The sequence below is a fragment of the Limulus polyphemus genome, unplaced genomic scaffold (genome assembly GCF_000517525.1).
Source record: "Limulus polyphemus unplaced genomic scaffold, Limulus_polyphemus-2.1.2 Scaffold44, whole genome shotgun sequence".
Taxonomy (NCBI): Eukaryota; Metazoa; Arthropoda; class Merostomata; order Xiphosura; family Limulidae; genus Limulus; species Limulus polyphemus.
The window spans coordinates 1140269-1149400 of record NW_013665654.1 but is presented as its reverse complement, the minus strand read 5'-3'; positions in this window follow the sequence as shown (position 1 = coordinate 1149400).

The window sequence follows — 9132 nt, the reverse complement described above, 5'->3', positions numbered from 1 at the left end:
TAGCCCCCCAGTAGCACAGCTGTTTGTCTGCGGACGTACAACGCAAGAATCCGGGTTTCGATACCCGTGGTGGGCAGAGCACAGATAGCCCATTGTGTAGCTTTGTGCTTAACTTAAAACAAACAAACAATTCTAGTCTATATATTTTACACACACACACACACACATATATATATACAATGTTTCATTCAAACAAATAGATCATACACAGACATATATATATGTATACGTTTGTTTGTTGATATTTATTACCTATATACATTTATCTGTTTATACAGACGCATACACATACACGTAGTTATAGATATATCTTACAAACGTATATATAAATAGCATAAAGCTCACATTAACGTTTACTGAAATATAACAAAAACACTACTGTCTGATAAACAAAAGATTAAACACGCTTGATTAAAAAGCTTTGTTCGAAATTCACCAATCCAGTAAACGACTCAAAAGGCTCAAAACCTTTAGATATGGAGAAAATTGGATCACAGGATTTTCTTCTTTTTTTTCATTAAGAATAAAATGGTTTCGAAATGTGTTCCATTAATCTTCAGAAGTAAAATATAACTTTAAAACGTGATCCCTTCTGCATCAGGAGAAAAATGCTTATAGTGGACAGTTCTTCATGAAAAGGGGACCATTCTTTAAAAATACCCGTGTCTTTTGAATTGTTCTTTTGGTTTGAACGGTAAAGGCCGATTAGTTATCCTCTGTGTTTGTTTTGGATAGAGCAGAATACCTATTAGTTATCCCCTGTGTATGTTTTAGTTAAAACAGTAAAGGCCCATTAGTTCTCCTCTGTGTTTGTTTTTGATAGAACAGAATACTTATTAGTTATCTTCTGAGTTTGTTTTGGCCAAAACGGTAAAGGGATATTTGTTATCTCCTGTGTATGTTTTGGATAAAGAGGTAAAGGCCTACTAATTTCCTTTGCGTTGGTTTTGGATAAAGCAGTAAATGCATGTTAGTTATCCTGTGTTTTTGTTTCAGATTGCTCGGAAATGCCCTTAGTGCTACTCAAAAACATTAAGATGTAACACTTAATAATTGAACTTTTGCTCTAAACACTCAGAAAGAATCAGAATCTTAAAGAGCGCAATTTAATAGGTATTTTACACTTTCGAACAAATCTATGATTTTCTAGTATTTCTCACATGATCTTCGCTTTTTCTTTTTCAAATATTCCGATCTGTCAAAGACTGGTTTGAGAACCGGTAACCTTTATTCCCCACGAATTTTACGAATACAGATGTATAATCTCTTGTGTGGGCCTGGCATGGCCTGGTGATTAGGACACTCGACTCGTAATCTGCAGGTCACGGAATCGTATCCCGTCACCGAACATGATCGCCCTTTTAGCTATGGGAACGTTATAATATGACGATCAATCCCATTATTATTTGGTAAAGAGTAATTCAAGCGTTGGCGGTGGGTGGTGTTCACTAGTTGTCTTCCCTATAGTTTATCACTTCAAAATTAGGGACTGTTATCGCAGATAGCCTTCTAGTAGCTTTGCGCGCAATTCAATAGCATAAACAAATTATTGTGTTATTCTATTAAGAATAACAAAAGGATGAACAGGCTATGTAAATTATGTTTCTAACAGAACAGAAAAACATTAGTTATGCTCTGAGTTGTCATTTTACTATACTCCACAGATATATTTATAGAACACTGTTTATTTACTTATGATATATTAAATCATTGCTTGAGTCCTATATACGTGTCCCCCGGTGGGACAGCGGTAAGTCCACGGACTCACGAAGCTAAAATCCGGAGTTCTATTCCCCCGATGAACACAGCAGATAGCCCAACATGGATTTGCTCTTAAAAAATAAACAGACCATATATACTTAAACATATAGCCATATAATAATTAGTCTGCAAAATACTGGGGAAGACCTTATCAAGTGGAAATTTTTAGAAGAGCTGTTATATGGCACCTATAACCATGTTCGAAAACTGCTTATTTCAGATTAAAATAGGCTTGGTTCGGTTGTTGTTAAGCACAAAGCTACACAATGGGCTATCAGTCCTTTTCTCACCCGATTTTTAGCGTCGTAAGTCTGGAAACTTGCCGCTGAGCCACTGGGGGACATTAAAATAGGAAGATAAAGTTTAAAATGTTTAGAGCGTAAACAACTGACCGTGAGTGTAGGAAGCGTGTGATGTAGTGAATGACATGCATTTTACCCCTTTTTTTTTAATGGCGGTAAAGTAAGAATATGGCGAAAACCGCGTGATTGAACCTGATCAAGTTGCTGGAGGTGATCTTGTGGTATGAGAAACGTTAACGAGCTAGGGGCTGGGTCCTTTAATTCCTTTAGAAAAGCCAACAACGACCAAGAAGTGTTTTTCGACCACATCTAACCTGCAGTACCATATTTTTACTGTGATGTTTGGTTTGTTTTGAATTTCGCACAAAGTTACACGAGGGCTATCTGCGCTAGCCATCCCTAATTTAGCAGTGAAAGGTTGGAAGGAAGGCAGCTAGTCATCACTGCCAACTCTTGGGCTATTCTTTTACCAATGAATCTAATGTGATGGACAAAGACTCTTTCAAAACAATAACGTAAAAATGTACAGCAAATCTTTCGGTCCTAAAATGGTTCCAGGACCATGACAGTGATTCCAATAATATTCTTATATAAGAATATTTATCAGATATTCATTCTATTGAGTTTTTTTGTAAATGAATTTGAATATCCTCTGCCGACACCTTAACACCAACTGCTAACCATACTTTTCGAAGAATGATCTACAATCAAACAAGATATATTTCAATATCTTGTGTAATCAATAGTGGGATTTGAGCTTGAGAGTTACTCTTTTAATGCATTCACAGTTCCCAAGTGTGGTGAGCGATTTTGCAGCAGGGGGACGTGAATCATACGTCCTCTGATCCATAGTCCGGCATGCTAACCATTAGTCCACGCCCGGCCATGTAGATCAAGCAAATTTAAGCACAATGTTGCATTTGTGGTAGAAAATAAATAAATCAGAAACTTTAGAAATGTGTATTGAAAAGATCCCTGGAAAAATTTAACAGTGTGAATTGTTAAATATGAAAAATTAAAAGTTGATGTTTTGTAGTCGAAATGATATCTAGACATTTCTCTCAAAAGGATCTGATGAATGTTTGTGTTTCATTATGTGTTTTGTATCATGACCTGTTATGTACTTTATGTTTTTGATTCAGTCTGGTTTGGCCTAGCTCCTCAGCGGTTTGTTGACTTATAACAATAATAATTGGGTTTCGATACCTGTAGTGGAAACATTGCAAAGAGACCATTCAGTAACTTTGCGCTTAAACATAAAACACACAATATTTTGACCTTTAATGTGTTTAATTGCACTTTATAAAAACACTATTCAAGGTCCAGTGTGCCACCCTTGGAACTGCTGATGGCCATAATTACGTGCTCTTGCTTATATCGAAGTTTCTATCATAAAAAGTTTCTGGAAAGGATGACGAGCTCAAGCTCAAACTAAACATCTTGATAACTTTTTCACAATTTATTCACTGTACATTGAGGTTGGCTTTCAAAATTACGTTTGAGTTGCTTAAACCATAAACACAAAACTCCATTGACGTTGCATCAGGAGACTTGAGAATCCCTTAGTTATATAGGATTGTTATGATTCTAGTTATTTCAGCATTGCTTCAGAGAAAATTACCTTTAATTTCAGGCGCGGCTGCTAGTTTATAAGCCCTCGAAGTTTTCAGATTCTTGTTTGTTATTTTGTTAACGATACCAGAAAATATGTCCATTTTCATTGCAATGACATTTGGAACGAAATAATATACTTCGCAGTCTCAACCTTCATTTTGCAAACATGGTGTTGCTTCGGATTGGGTTGAGGAGTGTTTTGGGAGCCCATTGCAGTTTGGTGTGTTGGTAGTGTAATGCCACCGAAATCTGATCACTTTTGGGAAGAATATGTTACAAGTGAGAGTCCATAAACACAAAGGTCAACAACAGAAGATCTCCACATACCTCAGGCAACAGTGCTCATTCTAATTTAGAAGGATTTTCGTTTGGAAACGAGGCCAACAGGATATGAATTCACCAGATAAGGCTTCTAGTCACACCTTCTCCCCCGCTCATCCTTCGCATACTCCAGCTTGAGAATGAAACGGGTATTCATGTTATTTTATCCGAAGATAAACCGGTCATGTCGTCAGACGCATCGCCTATGGATTGCAGTGCGTTTAAACTATTTAAATGGGCGCTAAGAAACCATCGTCTTCGTATAGTAGATGTATTATTGAACACTTGCAGGAAGGAGTTGTGTGCTTTGAACATAATAGTCTTACGACAGAGATTTTTGCAATAAAAACTACTAAAAACATATTATATTTAAAAGACTAAACCAATTTTATTAACTGTTATGATGTTGTGTTAATATATAATATACTGAACCTTGTACGTTGAAGCGAGCTGTAGTACTTTTCGATACTCTAATCATTATATTAATAATTAAAAACTATACACGTCTATATATAAAATGTTAACCAAGTTTTCCACCTCTATTCTAAAAAAAAACTTTTAATTTCCAATAAAGTAGCTTTATGACGAACAACATGGTTGAATACGTTATGGCAAACAAGTTGTGTAGATGGTTGAGTACGCTATATTAAAAGTTTTTTGGATTCTCGCCATTTCTTCTGATCCGATCATGCTTTAACTGACGACCATGCATCTTGAAAATAGCCTGCAGAGTTATATATCCTATTTACTTATCGTACCTCGGTTATATTTTATGTGATTATTTCTTTTTCAAAATTAAAATCCGGTTATACTTCGACGAATGCCTTAAAAGTTATGAAAAAGGTGACATTTTATATTTACTTCTAATGCCTACTTTGTGAGAACTTCGCCGTTTTTGTTATCGATACTTTAGCAGCGTATCAGATAATCTCATATTATAGTATCCTTTTCCTTTCCATATTAAAGATATAATTAAAAGTCAACATCTTAACTCAATTTCAGTATACTGCATATCTTGCAATACTTAGAGGACCTGTGGTAATTTCCTTACTATAAATAATATATGTTTCCAAATATACTTCAGTTTTTGTGGCTTATCCTGACTACACAATACACTATTTTTCTTTTCTATTGAAGTCATGTCTGACTGTGTAGCCATATTTAATTACACAAAAATAATATAAAAGCATGCCATATTTGCCCGAAAAAAGTTTGTATACAAATTTCTTTTAAACTTTGTAATTTTAAAAATACAAATAACATCAACTTTACAATCTGCGGAATCGAAACCCGTCACCGAACATGCTCGTCCTTTCAGCCATGAGGGGTGTTATAATATGACTGTCATTCTCACTTTAATTTAGTAAAGAGTAGTCCAAGAATTGGTGGTGGGTGACGTTGACCAGCTGCCTTCCTGTGGTCTGTTACTTCAATCTTAGGAACGGCTAGCGTGAAGAATAAATCTATATGACTTTATATGAATTTGTGAATATGAGAAGGAGAAAAATTAATAGTATTAAGATCAGAAATTCAAATTCAAAGAAGTGAAAAATGATATTAATTTTAACGAGTCCTGGCAAATGTAAACATTTGTTTATTTTGTTAAATTTCGTGCAAAGCTACTCAAGGGCTATTATCTTATTAATCGTTGGTAAAAGAGTAGACCAAGAGTTGGCGGTGGGTGGTGAAAACTAGCTGCCTTTCAGTGCTACATTAGGGACGGCCAATGTACATAGCCCTTAATTTTAAAGTGATGGACTAGAGGGATGGGAGATAGGGTTAGTCAATATCACCCGACTTCAACTCTTGTCTGATAGAAACCTGGGATTTGACAGTCACCCTTATAAAGCACCAAAGGGACCCAAAGTGAGGAAAGCATTTTATTTTAAATAAGGAGACGCGAAAATGGGATCCTCAAATCCATAGTCTGACACGTTAACCACTGGGCTTCGCTCAGCCGGATTGATCGTAACATTATAACGCCCCCACGGCTGAAAGGGACGAGCAAGTTTGGTTGGGACGGGAATTCAAACCTGTGACCTGCAGCCTGTGAGTCAATCGCCCTAATTATATGGCCACGGAGATTGTAAAGCCATTTAGGTCTTTGTTTTTATTCGAATAGTATTTGTAATCCATTTGTGGAAGTTACTGTATTTTTGCTTTAAATCATTAACATGTAAGATGTTTTTTTGTAATAGTAGTTTAATATTTTCTCTGTTTATATTTATGTTAATACTGTTACTTCCAGTGTCCAGTTCATTTCTTTTCTGCTACAACTTTCAACGTTACATTATTACTATTGACAATAGCTGTCTTCGCAATTATCTTAGTAATTGACTTCTTGTATAGTTAGTTATACTACTTCCAGTACCTTCTGCTTAGTTGAATCCTTTCAAAATAATATATTTTCTAAGTGAAATGAATACATTGTTTCTGTAAATTTCTTTGAATATAAAATAAGTAATCATTTTCACGAGGTCTCCCGGTATCTTTAATCTTTTTTTATCTATTTGAATCAAAATCATTTAACCCTTTCACGATGTCAAGAATGTTGCATTTATAAATAACTTTATCGGATGTAGTCTTTCAGCAAGATCAGCTTTATTCTGAAAACTAATGTGAAGTGTGCTCTCACTGATAACGAGGAGAAATGTAATAATATTAATTTATATCAAGCTAATTGTTAGTCGTCTAACCTTGTTTTTAATTTGTAAATAAGAGAGAATTTATTTTTCACACTGCCGTATCACTGCATTGCAGTAGAGTTGGACTCCGATGATAATATACATAATAATAGATTCTCTAAGTATGTAGCATTGAAATATTTCTTTTAAATATGTTATTGTTTCGTTGCGACTATTATTTGCAATTATTAATTTTCGGGAATATATTGGCAAATTAAGTTTAAAACTTGAAGCGTCAGTTTTTATTTTGTTACATCAGTATAAGTATGAGCAAACGTATATTTATTTTGTGAGAACAGTTGGTATGTTACTAGAAGTAAAGTATCATACCAATTACGAGAGGAGTGTATATGATGTAAATGCATCTGAAAGATGATGTTCAACTGCGTTTAACAGTCAGTCAGGAATGAAGATGTTTCAGATTTGATTAGTTTGCGTTTTCTAGCCACATAGTCGCATCTATTAACAAGTTATAGCCTCACGTTTTTTTTTTCGCTATAGTTTTGATAATATTGATTTTTTTAATCAAATGGAAATGCAATTTCGTTAATGATAGATGTTGTAATCTTTTATTCTGTTACAACGGGAAAAAAATTAAACCAGGATAGATACTTGTCAATGCTAATGATAGACGTGGATTATTGTGAAACTTATTGTATTGTTATAAGAATATAACAGCATGTAAATAAGTTGATTCAAAAACATATATATCTTCTTACCCTTATTAATACAATATTAACTTTGATATAACAAAGCTAGTTTCAGCTGCGAGAGTTATTCTGTAAATTATATCTTTGAATTACTTGAACTCCCTCCCCCTTCAGGAGGTTTGTTTGTTTGCTTTGAATTTCGCGCAAAGCTACACGAGGCTATCTGCGCTAGCCGTCCCTAATTTAGCAGTGCAAGACTAGAGGGAAAGCAGCTAGTCATCACCACCCACCGCCAACTCTTTTTACCAACGAATAGTGGGATTGACCGTCACATTATTACGCCCCCACGGCTGAAAGGGCGACCTTCAGGAGGTATAGTTGATGAAAGTTACAGATGCTCGTAAATATTCGGTTTTATTGTTTATAATTCCTGAAAAACAATATATCAAATCTTTTAAATTTAAGCATAAAAATAGCCAATAGATGCACTTGATTATAAACAAATATCGATGTTATCTTACTGTCTTTAGTACCAGCTAATTAGTGGATTGTGTTATGTGGAATTCAGGTAGCTATGGTGATGTCAGAACTCCTTCCTAATGAATCAGTGTGCCTATTAGGTGGTGCTTGAAATAAATATCATAAATAAATACGCATTACATGATATGTTACTTCAAACCATCGTTTTGCACTTCGAAAGCACGCTTTCTAGATACATTAGATAAGAAGCATTTAAAAGTACATAAGGAAATTTAGTCTACTTTGATGTTCAGCTTATACCCCAATAAAATCAGTTTCATAGAAAAAGTATAAACTATATGATTGTCAAATCTAAAGATGATTCATTGTGAGCTTTAACACACCAAGAAATACTTCTGATCTTGATTTCCATAGTATAAACGAGACGTACTTTACGCAGCCAACGTGATGAAATGTCGCGTAAAAGATTCCTTTTAACATTTTTCATTTTTACTTGCTTCTAATGGTTTCCACTGCCCATTTAGAAACATTTATACTTTGGAAAGCTTTCACGTAACATACCAAAAAGCTTTATATCTCAATTACAGAAGTTTATTAGGCAAAATGAGAACGATTTTGGAGCCTTATTACGTTTCAAGTATCTATGTTGCCACGTCCGGTCATGCGCTATTTGACGGCCGTGCATTTTGACAATAGGCTTGCAGCGTAGTTTCTGTTATGAAATGTTCTATCATACACCTTTAGTATTGAAAGTACACCCCTCCTCCATGGTGCTTTATCTAGTGTATGAGAGATCCATAGTCTTCGTATGGAATAGTATGAATACCCATTTCAGTCTCCAGCTGTTTAGGTATGCGACGGTTGAAAGGATGTTTCATAGAAAGAATTTTTGTTGCTTTTCAAGACGGAGATCCCTCCTACTGAGTTACATAATGTTGTCTGGGACACGTAGACGGCTTGCGTCATTGAATTTTGTCAATTCTTGATTCTTATGTGTTACAGGATACCACACTTTGCTTCCCATTATTGTGGTTTGTACGACTTGTTGCAGGTCTCTTTCTAGATAGTCCTGGCGTCCCATGTTGATCCATGTCTTTGTGTTTCCAATGCTATTAAGCACAAGGGAAATCCTCGTCTTGGAAATTATAAATCATGTACCTGAACACATGTTTATGGTATGAGTGTATGAATATTTTGCATTGTAAAGGGCGATCAATTTTTGGTAGCATCACACAATATCACATAACGCTAAACAATGTCAAAATATAAATCTGATACGATGACGAGGAACCCACTTTGAGACTAATAATGGCTGTAGAC